The 12,872-nt window shown below is 52.4% G+C and overlaps 1 protein-coding gene across 1 annotated transcript in view; it reads right to left on the reverse strand.

The window, feature by feature from the left end:
* The window catches only part of LOC147737047 (uncharacterized), a 69,949-nt gene extending 63,353 nt beyond the window's left edge, over positions 1 to 6,596 (reverse strand). Inside the window, exon 1 of the mRNA XM_086961280.1 lies at positions 6,443 to 6,596. The gene's annotated coding sequence lies outside the window, so the exon portion shown is untranslated. The remainder of the gene's footprint in view (positions 1 to 6,442) is intronic.
* Between the last annotated feature and the right edge of the window lie 6,276 nt (positions 6,597 to 12,872).

Raw genomic sequence — 12,872 nt, forward strand, 5'->3', positions numbered from 1 at the left:
CCGAACCCTGAAGGGCATGATCATGGGCCTAGAAGGTCCGATGAGGCGTAAGTGGGACGTCCTCTTACCATGCCTACTCTTTGCATATCGCGAGGTACCACAGAAGTCCCTAGGGTTCAGCCCCTTTGAACTGCTGTACGGTCATCCCGTGAGACGACCGCTGAGTTTGGTAAGGGAAGGCTGGGAGCAATCTCCCAGGAAACCTCCCCAGAATGTACATAGCTACATGCTGGCCTTCAGAAACCAGACCAGACGCTTCAGACAACTTGCCGAGGCAAATCTGGAAGCGAGCCAGGAGGAAATGAAGCGGTGGTACGACCAGAATGCCACTCTGGTCGAGCTTCAGCCTGGACAAGAGGTGTATGTCCTGGCCCCAGTGGAGCCCTGTGCCCTTCAAGATAAGTGGACGGGCCCATTTGAGGTTGTGGAGCGCAAGAGCCCCGTGACATACTTGGTGGACATGAAGACGCCCAGGAACCCTTTGCGGGTCCTACATGTCAACCGCCTCAAGCCCCACTTGCGAAGGTCCGAAGTGGGCATGTTGTTGGCAACTGATGACGGAATGGAGGAGGAGTCGGAGCTTCTTCCTGACCTCTTGGTGGCCTGTGAGAAAGATGGGTCAGTGGATGGAGTTAACCTCTCACCCACCCTGACCGCCGAACAACAGGAAGACTGCTGCCAGTTGCTGGGGCAGTTTCCAGATCTGTTCTCCCTGGTTCCGAGTGTCACAGATTGGTGCGTCCATGATGTGGACACTGGAGACAGCTTACCTGTGAAGCATAAGGCTTACAGGGTGACTGACCGGGTCCGGGCCTGCATCAAGGAGGAGGTCTCCAAGATGCTTGCCCTCGGGGTGGTTGAGTCTTCCAGCAGTCCTTGGTCCAGCCCCGTGGTCTTGGTTCCGAAGGCTGCTGCGCCGGGTGCCACACCCGAACTCCGGTTCTGTGTGGACTACAGAGGACTCAATTCAGTCACGAAGACTGACGCGCACCCCATCCCCAGAGCTGATGAGCTCATTGATCGGCTGGGGGCTGCCAAGTTCCTGAGTACGTTTGATTTAACGTCTGGGTACTGGCAGATCGCCTTGACCGATGGGGCAAAGGAGAGGTCGGCATTCTCTACACCAGATGGGCATTTCCAGTTCCGGGTTATGCCATTTGGAATGAAGAATGCCCCTGCCACCTTTCAGAGATTGGTCAACCAGGTGCTGGCTGGGCTGGATGAGTTCAGTGCCGCCTACCTGGATGACATCGCGGTGTTCAGTGGCACCTGGCCAGAACACCTGCGACACCTCTGGGAAGTGTTGATGGCCCTGCGCAGAGCAGGCCTCACAATCAAGGCAAGCAAGTGCCAGATTGGGCAGGGTTCAGTGGTGTACTTGGGACACCAAGTTGGGAGTGGCAAGGTAGCACCCTTGCAGCCCAAAATTGAGACCATCCTGGCTTGGGAACCCCCCAAGACCCAGACTGCAGTGAGAGCCTTCCTGGGGCTCACTGGGTATTACAGGAGGTTTGTCAAGGGCTATGGCACGATCGTGACCCCCTTGACAGAGCTGACTTCGAAGAAGCAGCCCAGGAATGTGATTTGGACTGACACCTGTCAGAAGGCTTTTGACACCCTGAAGACTGCCATGTGCACGGCGCCCGTGCTCCTGGCTCCGGATTTCTCCAAGGAATTCATAGTGCAAACAGACGCTTCAGAGCATGGTGTAGGGGCTGTTCTTTTACAGATGACTGAGGAGGGCTTTGACCAACCTGTAGCCTTCATAAGTAGGAGGTTACTTCCACGGGAAAGTAGGTGGAGTGCAATAGAGCGTGAAGCATTTGCTGTGGTCTGGGCGCTGAAGAAGCTAAGACCCTACTTGTTTGGGTCTCACTTCCGAGTTCAGACGGACCACAGGCCCCTCAGATGGTTGATGCAAATGAGGGGTGAGAACCCGAAACTGTTGAGGTGGTCCATTTCTCTACAGAGTATGGACTTTACGGTGGAACACCGCCCTGGCACCGATCACGCCAACGCTGACGGTCTGTCCAGATTTTTCCGCCTTAGTGATGTGGAACTCCCTGGGGAAGGGTAGTTCCCCCCACATTTCAGCTGGAGGGGACACATGTTAGACCTGGCACCTTGGCGTGAGTCTCCCTTCCACTTTTTGCTGATGTGCCTCCGATGTTTTGCTGGTTTTCCGATACTCAGGGCACTGCGCCACGGCTGACCCGTGCCGCAGTGCAAGTGCTCCCTACTGTAAATGTACATGCGATTGGTATCCATGATTGGTTCATTGGATTTACTGTTAGTCCCTAGTAAAGTGCACTAGAGAGTGCCGGGGCTTGTAGATGCCAATACTGCTGGTGGGCCTGCAGCGCTGGTTGCGCCACCCACCGAAGCAGCCGTAAAGATGTGTCTGGGAACTGCGACCGCAGAACCCGCGTGCGGTCTCGTACTGTCACGCTAGCTGGGCAAGTGCACCCACTTGCCAGCCCCGAACCTTCCCTTGACTACATATTAGTCACCCCTATGGTAGGCCTGCGGGCAGGGTGCGTTGTAGGTGTAAGGTAGGACAAGCCCTGATGTGTGTGGCATGTCCTAGTAGTGACTTACAACCAAAACCGTATTTCACTATTGAAGGCTACCTGCTCCATTAGGCCAGACTGGGCTGCTGGAAATATTACACCCTATAATCCCAGCAGGCTCAAGGAGCATGGTAGCGAGTCGTGTTTAGTATGCCTGAACTCAGGATGATAAAATATTTCTTTTAATAAAGTTTATTTTAGTATCCTGGGTTTGCAAATGCTACTTTTAGAAAGTTAGCATTTGCTTGCCTAACCATTTCAGCCCGCCTCTGCTGGTATGTGTATCTGACTGTCTGGAACGTGTGAGTGACAGGGCTGGGGGGATGACAGGTGGTGAATGCGCAGATTACACCTTAGTGGGAGGTAGGAGTGCCTCTTGACTCGAACTGTAGCTGTGCTCTGCCACCACAATGCTGGCTCCACCCTCCTGGGGAGCGACTGATGACTCAGCCGGCACCTGGCCCAGGAAGGGCGAAGCCCCCATCAACAAGGTACTCTGGCAGCCCCTGTCCGCACAATGCTGGCTCCACGTCCTGTGGGGCGTCTGATGCGCCTGCCCCTCACACTGAAAGCAGAAGCCGGAGTACACCCACCAGGGTACTCAAGGACTGAGAGTGGCTATGCAAAGGCCCCCCTGGCCTGCGAGAACAAAAGAAATGGCCTATAAAAGAAGGAGCCCTGCTCCTTGAAAATTAGATCCTGTTTGGGCTACAGAAGGAACTCTGCCCGACGAGAAGGACCGTGAGAGACAAGGAAGGGTGCTGACTCTTGCCTGTGTCTGGTGCCTTGCTGCCGAAGGAGAGGAAGAAGGAAAGACTGCGAGAAGACTTTTGCTTTACTTTGTGCCAAACTCTGCTAAAAGATCTCCAAGGGCTTGCAAACTGAACTTGCCCCCTGACCAGCGCCCCAGGACCAGTGGGCGCTACACCCTGAAGAAAGCGACTGTGTGTGCTGCTTATCGCTGCAGTACCGACGGAGGAATCTCCTCCAAGGCAACGACATCCACCTGACCACCGTGACCGGGGCCCAAAGCAACAGCGAAAGCAAAGTAAGGACCAGCCGCCGCTGGCCCGAACACCGTGACCGCAACTGCACCGGGAGCCCGAGAGCAAAGCGAAGGAGGACCCGTCCGGTCCGAGCTCTCGAGTTGGCTGCGCCACGAGCAGCCAATCCACTTGCAAAGACGGACAGTTGCCCTGTGAGAATCCACTAGGTCGGTATCTTGCCCGACAGCTCAGCTGTGAGCGCACAGCTGTACCGGCACTTGGCTGGGTACGTCCTGCACTTGGGGACCGTACTGCCACTTGCCGCCACCACACAGCCGCCGCCTCCAGGGTCGGAGCGGACGACGAGGAGAGGACCCTGCCGCCACAGAACACCGCTGCCCCGGATGACCCGTGAACTGCTCGGCTGAGAGCCGCAACAAACAGCGACCCCGGGAAGGCAACGCGACGTGGGACAGATCCCCTGGAAGCCGTCTGCTCCACAAGAACTTTGTTGACACCGGCCTGAGGGCCCTAAGAGAACGCTTATTGCTAGAAAGAACTGTGGCAACTTGAACTAAGTAACTTGAAACCGATACCTTAAAGTACGTTGACTGTATCCACAAGCCTGCTTAAAATCTATATAAAGATATATATTTTTACAGAATACAGCCTGGTCTCGTTGTGTGGTGGGTTGGTTGTAAAGGTGTAATATTGCAAGTGTTTAACCCTATGTGCCCCAAAGATTAGCCTACGACTGCTTAAGCCACACTACCTAGAGGGTAAGCAGAGGTTGTCTGGAAGGTAACCCTCAGCCCTGACGAGGAAGAGAGAGTCCCTGCTTGTCGCTAGTGTTGCACTGCGCCAATTAGAGCCCCCCCCTTCCTACATTGAGGGAACTCACACACATTTGGAGGTCGGGCTGAAGTCTCACAGAGAGCAGAGGCCAGAGAGAGTGACTGATAGCGCCATTAACATCTGCAACGACAGACACCCTGCAAAGAGATGGACACGCTACAGACATGTCTCATAGACACACGTAAAGACATCCCTATTCTCTTCACAAGCACACACCGACCCTGCAGACACACATTCTCCTGCAGAGGTAAATTAAAAACACACACACAGCTACGTTTCTCTGCTTGACAGGCCTCCTACCTGGCAGGCTCAAGGTCAGACAATGCCTCAAACCAGCCTATGCCACAAGAAACCATTGCAATGACTAAAGCCTTTGCCTAGTCTGAGGGATGGAAACAAGGGTAAGAGGGGTACAGGGGCACAGGGCAGCAGGGCAGCCTTGACATCAACTGCCTGGGGGACATGCTTAGAACATAGGGGTAGAGGTGTGCAAGTAAACAAATTAACAGGGAGAGACGAATAAAGGATGTGCACACATTTCTCACAGTGCACTAAGATGCAGCACAGTGTGCACAGATACTTCACGGTGCAATAAGATGCTGTGTAGTGTACAGATTTCTCATTGTGCAGTACGATCCACTGCAATGCAGTGCCACAGAGTCCTCACAGTGCAGTGTGATGCAGTGTCATAGATTTCTCCTAGTGAATTAAGATGCAGTGCAGCATGCTCAGATTGCTCAAAGTGCAGTAAGATGCAGGACAATGTGCAGATTCCTCCTAGTGCAATAAAATGCAGTGCACAGATTACTCATAGTGCAGTAAGATGCAGTGCACAGATTACTCACAGTGCAGTAAGATACAGTGTAGTGTGCACAGACTCCTCGCGGTGTTGTAAGATGCACTGAGTTACAAATATTTCTCAAGGTGCAGTAAGATGCAGTGCAGTGACAGATTCCTCATGGTGCAGTAAGACGCAGTGCAGCATGCACAGGCTGCTCACAGTACAATAAGTTGCAGTGCAGTGCACAGATCTCCTCTTTAACTCCAATGATGCCCACAAATCCCCCCAGACTGGAAGGAAAGCCCACAGGGGCCCCCGGATAGAAGAGCCCAGCTCAGCCCCAGGGCCCCAGATAGAACAGCCCAGCTCAGCCCCAGAGGCCCCCAGATAGAACAGCCCAGATCAGCCCCAGGGCCCCCGGATAGAAGAGCCCAGCTCAGCCCCAGGGGCCCGGATAGAAGAGCCCAGCTCAGCCCCAGGGGCCCCAGGATAGAAGAGCCCAGCTCAGCCCCAGGGGCCTCCAGATAGAAGAGCCCAGCTCAGCTCCAGGGGCCCCCAGATAGAAGAAACCAGCTCACCCCTAGTGGCCCCCGGATAGAAGAGCCCAGCTCAGCCCAAGGCCCCTGACTAAAAGAGCCCAGCTCAGCCCCAGGGGCCCCAGATAGAAGAGCCCAGCTGAGCTCCAGGGGCCCCCGGATAGAAGAGCCCAGCTCAGCCCCAGGGCCCCAGATAGAACAGCCCAGATCAGCCCCAGAGGCCCCCAGATAGAACAGCCCAGATCAGCCCCAGGGCCCCCGGATAGAAGAGCCCAGCTCAGCCCCAGGGGCCCGGATAGAAGAGCCCAGCTCAGCCCCAGGGGCCCCAGGATAGAAGAGCCCAGCTCAGCCCCAGGGGCCTCCAGATAGAAGAGCCCAGCTCAGCTCCAGGGGCCCCCAGATAGAAGAAACCAGCTCACCCCTAGTGGCCCCCGGATAGAAGAGCCCAGCTCAGCCCAAGGCCCCTGACTAAAAGAGCCCAGCTCAGCCCCAGGGGCCCCAGATAGAAGAGCCCAGCTGAGCTCCAGGGGCCCTGGATAGAAAAGCCCAGCTCAGCCCCAGGGGCCACCGGATAGAAGAGCCCAGCTCAGCCCCTGGGGCCCCGGATAGAAGAGCCCAGCTCAGCCCAGCTCAGCCCGGCTCCTGCAGAGATTCCCTCCAGGATTATTCAGTCTATTTCTACAAACACAGCAGAAGGTGCTGACAATCTCCTACCTGAGCAGAGACCTGTGCAGACATGTCCAGGCTCTCTCCTCCCCATGGGGCTGGGGGGGCAGATCTGGGGTCTGGGGGGGGGGGGTCTGTGAGGGTCTGTAGATGATGGTAACTTCCCACCAGACAGGGCTCCTTCCTCCTCTGCAGCAGGCTGGACACACCAGGAGAGGGAGGAAGTGATGTTACAACTGCTGCTGGTGCTGTCTCTGCCGCCGCTGACCCGGAAGAGGAAACCCTTCTCCCTTTCATACAATGAGCAGCTCAGTGGGTTTCATCAGCAGGCGAGGAGTGCCCTCTGGTGGCCACTTACGGAACTGCCGCATCCAGGCTCCAGCAGGGAAACAAGATTTGGTACATGTAAAGACCTGGGATTTCAGATGTCACAGACGTGAATGTTTTTAAGGGTCAGACAGTTCAAGTACAGGCCTCACACTTGGTTGCTGCTGTGGAAAGGATGTATAGCTTCACTTCAGATGAGCATCTTCCAAACACTGAGTATTTACAGAAAGATGACAACTGGAAGCGACAGTCTGCATTTCAATGAATATATCTGTATTTCAATTAATATATCTCTATTTCAATTAATATATGAGCATGCCGGTCAGTTTTGCAATTAAACTGGGCAGCTTATTTATTTTTAAAATAATTTATTTGCAGTTTTTCATATCCACAACGCAGTACGTAGCAAAGTAAACAGAGGAAGATACCATGGAGTTTTAAACACTAGATCAGTGACAATGCGGCATAGGTCATGTGTCAAAGTGAAAATTTAAGGAACAGCGTATTTCTAATTTTCCTGTGTGTGTGGCATATTGCAGATTTTGTTACAGTTTTATATCCTCGAACAAGATTGAAATGTAGGAACTAACTAGGTTTTGAGTTTCTGGTTTAAGAGCACAACTGTCTCCTAAAATATTAAGATAGCGGCCTCTTCCAGGCTTTGTTGTTTTGTTTAAAGTAAAGACCACCCTCTTTCAACAAAAATTCACTGACAAAAAATAAAGCAATACATTTATGAAACAATTAACTCCTAAGATCATAGAGCAATCAATTATGATCCAAACATTTCTTACAGTGTGCATTGTATCATAAAAATGAGTGGGCGTTACTGGCCTGAAGAACAGGGGAGGGGCATTTTACTACTCAAAAATATTGTTCACCTTCACATAGGCCCTTATATGACAGTACCCTCATCATCAATACACCATTGATTAGTGAGTGCGTCAACTCTTTGTAGCATTGTCATGCAAGCAGCCTTGGGTGCCTCGACGTGGACATTAGTTCAGAGGTGTATACATCAGAGCCCTAAAGCCTCACTCATCATGAGTGACCCTCACACATTTAGAGGTCATGCTGAAGTCTCACTGAAACTTGGTTCATTCTTCAAGACTATAGGGATAAACTAGAACATCACACATGACTTCTGGTGTGTGCTGAGTAGCATCTCACTAACTTTCTGCACAGAGCAGACTCCCCGTCCCACATTTTGGTGGCAAACCCTTTCTTATATTTGACCTTGAGCACTGCACATGTTACAGTTCTATAGAATGCTAATGTGAATGTCTATTTTAGTGAGACTTGGTTTTTAATTGTATCACTTTACATGTGTTCGCATCATGTCTATAAATTCAGTAATGTCTCTAATGGCCTTTTTTAATATCTCAATTCTTTATTGATTTTCCTTATACAATCAGCATATAACAGGTATGAAAGATTATCGATTCAGCAGAGTCCAAGATACTGTGTAAACTAGAACTTGTGAGAAGAGAATACGTTGATAACAGGGAAGGGGGACGTGGAGAACACAAGGGGAAGGGACAGGGGAACAGGAGAGAAACGTCAGGGTGCCAGGCCACCTGGCAGCCCCTCAAGAAGCCAACTCCCACCCCCGAAGTAGTCAAGGGGCAGGCAAAGAGGACGGAACCAGGCCGATTGGTGTCAGCGGTTACCACTACCCATGTAGGAAGGGACCCCAAACTTCTGCAGTTGGTTTTTCAGTTTACAAATAGGTCTTTTGTAAGTAGCAATGTTGTGCGTGTCAAAGAGCCATGTACTATGAGACAGTAGCGTGGTGGATGACCAATGAAATAAAAATCCACTTTTGCCTCTACGAAGGCTATGTAGTGTCCTCCAGTGGGGTAGCGGTGCAGTCTACCTAGTCTCAGAGGGTTCAAGCTAGTGCTGGCGCGTTTTGTCATGTGCCGGCAATATAAATAAAGGGGCGTGGCCTGGCTCAGGCAGTCGGGACCACGCGGTTAACTACACAAGCAGTGTCCCTTGCTCATTGCGACCCCAGCACTGATTACAGGCAGACGTGCATCGCATATCACACTGGTGACGAGGTGGTAACGAGCCCAATTACAGCAATCAGTGGGCTTTGTTCTCCGGAGTGGCTTAGAGCCTTTGATTTAGGCCTTGAAACCATGTGAGAACCATCAGCCCTGCGCAGGCCTGCTGGGTGCCCCTGGAAAGTCTGCTGCCTCCAGTAAGGGCCCTGCAGCCCCTGAGAGTGCCTGGAAAGAAGAGGGGCTATATCTGCACACTGTGTCAGAGCCCACGCACGTGTATGCCCCCAGCACCCTGAAAGAGGACACCACAGTGAGGCCTAGCACCCACAGGCCACAGACGGAGGACCCAACTGCGCCTTCGTCGCTCTCAGCCAGGCGGCTACTACCACGCCCAGGAGGTAGGCAGTGCAAGTGCCGCAAGGTGTGACTGCGTCTGCATCAATTCCCACCATTGAGCCCTTTGTGGTGGATGGCACCCCTCATCCCTTGACCCGCGATGGAGGGACTGGAGTGGCCGTCTCCAGATTTACTTTGAAGTGGCGGGTATAGCCCGGGACAGGCGCAGAGCCCTGCTCCTCCATCTAGAAGGCAAAGACATCCACCACATTTACAAAACCTTAGCGGAGGCCACACCCAAAACGTATGTGACGCTGCTCAACGCCCTGAATGCACACTTCGAGCCGATGGTGAACAGGGACTATGAAAGATTAATCTTTTGCTAAGCAAGAAGCGGAGGAGGTGTTAGACGCATTCCACGGACGTTTAAAAAAACTGGCCAACACGTCCGGATTTTAAATTGAACAGGAAGAAATCCGAGGACAGATTATACAAGGGTGCCACTCGTCCAAGCTCAGAGTAAACATCCTTCAGGAGTCAGGCAAGTCTCTAGCGGACATCGTCATCCTGGGCCGGTCAAAAGAACTGTCGCAAGCCAGGGCATCCCATATGGAGGCTGCCCTCCACCGACCTATGAAAACGGAACAAGTCAACGCGGTGGAAAAGGCAAATGTGGTGAGGCCAAAAGCACGCCAAAACTCAGGAAAAAGACAGCAAGATAAGAGAAAGGAATGTGGCTACTGTGGAGGTGCGCCCCATCGCATGCAGGACTGCCAACTGAGAGGGAAAAGGAGCACTGCTTGCGGATGGATGAACCATTTCGTGGCAGTATGCCGGTCCTCGAAGACATTGAAAGAAGCAGAACAGACAGTGGCCGAAGCACACGACAGTGAGGACATGGATGATGACACAGGAGACTACCGGTCCACTATGTGTTCGCAGTAGACCAACCGCGACGGAATAGGAGACGACTTCCAAGGTACAGAATCAAGATCCACCACCAGGATGTCCGGACTGACCCTACACAAAGAAAAGTGCCAGTTCTTAAAGAACAAGATCAGTTTCTTTGGCTACACATTCTCTGACAAAAAAGTGGCCCGGACCCCCAAAAGGTGCGAGACGTCTAGTAAGCCCCAGCACCCTCCTTTATATCAGAAATAAGGAGCGTCGTAGGGATGGTGAACTTCTGTGGGCGGTTTGTCCCGGACTTATCCAACCTCACAAAGCCCCTCAGGGAAATGACCAATTCCACCACCACGTGGCAGTGGGGCCCTGACCAGGAACAAGCCTTCAAGGACACTAAAGCAGCCCTGTCGGCAGACACTACACTGTCATACTTCGACCCGGCCCGATCCACTAACGTCTCTGTTGACGCCAGCCCATATGGGCATGGAGCTGTGCTCACGCAGTTAAAGGAAATGGAGAGTGGGCCCCGATTGCATACATGAGCCGCTCCCTGACAGACACAAACAGAGATACTCGCAGATAGAACGAGAAGCGATTGCCATCCACTGGGCCTGTTGACACTTCCATGTCTATGTGTACGGCCATCCATTCACAATGTCCACCGACCTTAAATCCCTCATTCCCCTGTTTCAAGGGTCAGCATACAAGCCTCCCCCGAGGATCGAAAAATTGATTCTTCAGCTGCAGGGGTATGACTATCGAGTAGAATACAAGCCAGGCTCATCCAATCCGGCGGACTACCTTTCGAGACATCCTAGGGCCGCCACCAAAGCGGAAGAAGAGGATGCTGAAGACACTGAAGAATATGTCTGGCTCGTATCGGAAAGATCCGACCACTTCCCATGAGTCTTGAAACCATTATAGAATCCACCCGGACCAATGAATGCCTGCAACTGGCCAAAATAGCGGTTCAAGCGAACAAGTGGCGCCCCATTCAATCCACTATGACCAGACGGACGCCGCAAGCAAAGGCCATCCTGGAGTCAATTGTGCGTGTCAAAGATGAACTTTCGGTCAACAGCGGCGGCTGCCTACTCAGAGGCCCACAACTGGTGATCCCATCAAGCCTTGCTCAACAAGCCATTGATCTCGCACACAGGGGACATCAAGGCATGGTAAAAACAAAGAGCCGGCTGAAAGCCAAGGTGTGGGTCCTGGGGATGGACCCAATGGTTGAACAGACAGCTCATCGTGCCGGGTATCAGGCCAACCAGATCGCCCTCACCCCATCATCACTGAAGAAAACCCCCAACGGCCATGGGAGTGCCTGAGTGTTGACTTCGGACACCTTCCGGATGGACACTATGCCCTGGTGATCATTGATGACTACACAAAGTACCCCGAAATCAAGATTGTAGAAAGTCAGACAGCCACGTAAGTAATTACTAAACTAGAAAAAACCCTTCCAACCCATGGAATATTTGAGGTGGTGAAAAGAGACAATGGCCCACCTTTCCAAGGACAATAATTTGCAGACTATCTCAAGGCTTGGGAAATTCAACACCGGAAAGTGACCCCGCGCTGGCCCCAAGCAAATGGGGAAGTAGAGAGGTTCATGCCCACTCTCAACAATGTAATACGCATTGCGCACGCTGACAGAGCACCCCTTGAGAGAGCTGTATACAGATTCCTGAGAGAATACCGGTTGACGCCCCATCTCACGACGAGGCAGCTCAGAGGCCGGCAAGCATGGGCCGAGTGGTGCGAGACACCAATCTCGCATCACCCAAGCTGGACCCGTCTCTGATTGATGCCAGCACCGACCGAAGAGCCAGAATGTCAGCCATTCATGTAAGGGACAGAGTGTAAGTCAACGGCAGGTACCCCGGGAGTAAGTTCCGGCTTCCGTTCGAACATCAGCCATGGACACACATCCGCCGAACCGGCACAATGATAACAGCCAGGACAGGAACCGAGGAAATCACACTCAACATATCCTTCTTCAAAAAGGTACATGCCGGGACTACAGACCAGCCGCTATCGGACAACCTGGGTGCCATAACACATCAACCGCCAGAGGAGGAAGGAATGGATGATGACCAAGGGATGATACCCGCAGATGATCTGAACAGATCTGACCTTGGCACCCCTTCGCTGTATGGAACGCCATACAGTTCACTGCCAAGTCCCCCGGCGCGACCTCCAGAGGGTGGGGTCTCGCCGGAACTGACCTCGTCATTGCCGTCCTCACAGGGAGAACACTCCAGATATGGCCTGAGAAGCAATCCGGCTCCATCCTCCCGCCCAGCAGGGTTCATGGTATGATGTACCAAGGACTGGAATCTCATAGTGACTGGTAACAGATTTGATTTGATTTGATTGTACACTTATATAGCGCGTACTGTCACCCTACGGGTATCCTGGCGCTATTGACTGAATTAGGTGACCAGAATTGAACTAAGTCAAGCCCAGGTGAGCAGATAAGGGGAAAATTTTAGGCTTTTGGGAAGAGCCAGGTTTTCAATCTCTTTCGAAACTCCAACAAGGTATCCATTTGTCTAAGACTAGTCGGAAGGTCATTCCATAGGTGATTTCCCACCACATTGAATGCCCTTCCGCCAGATCTGGCACGTTTAAATCTGGGGACCATTAAAAAGCCAGCACTCGAAGAGCCGAGTTACCTCCTAGGTTGGTACCACATAAACTTTTCTTGTAGGGGAATAGGGCCAGTCTTATGCACAGCTGTAAAAATCATACACAGGGCCTTAAACTGGACTCTTTCCTTAAAGGGTAGCCAATGCAGCTCTCTCAGAGCCAGGGTGGAGGATGAGCTTCGCTGCTGCAGATTGTACTCTCTGTAGACCCTGCATGACATATTGAGGGGCACCTGAATACAGAGA

This window comes from Lissotriton vulgaris, chromosome 1_1 (genome assembly GCF_964263255.1).
Source record: "Lissotriton vulgaris chromosome 1_1, aLisVul1.2, whole genome shotgun sequence".
In the NCBI taxonomy this organism is placed as follows: Eukaryota; Metazoa; Chordata; class Amphibia; order Caudata; family Salamandridae; genus Lissotriton; species Lissotriton vulgaris.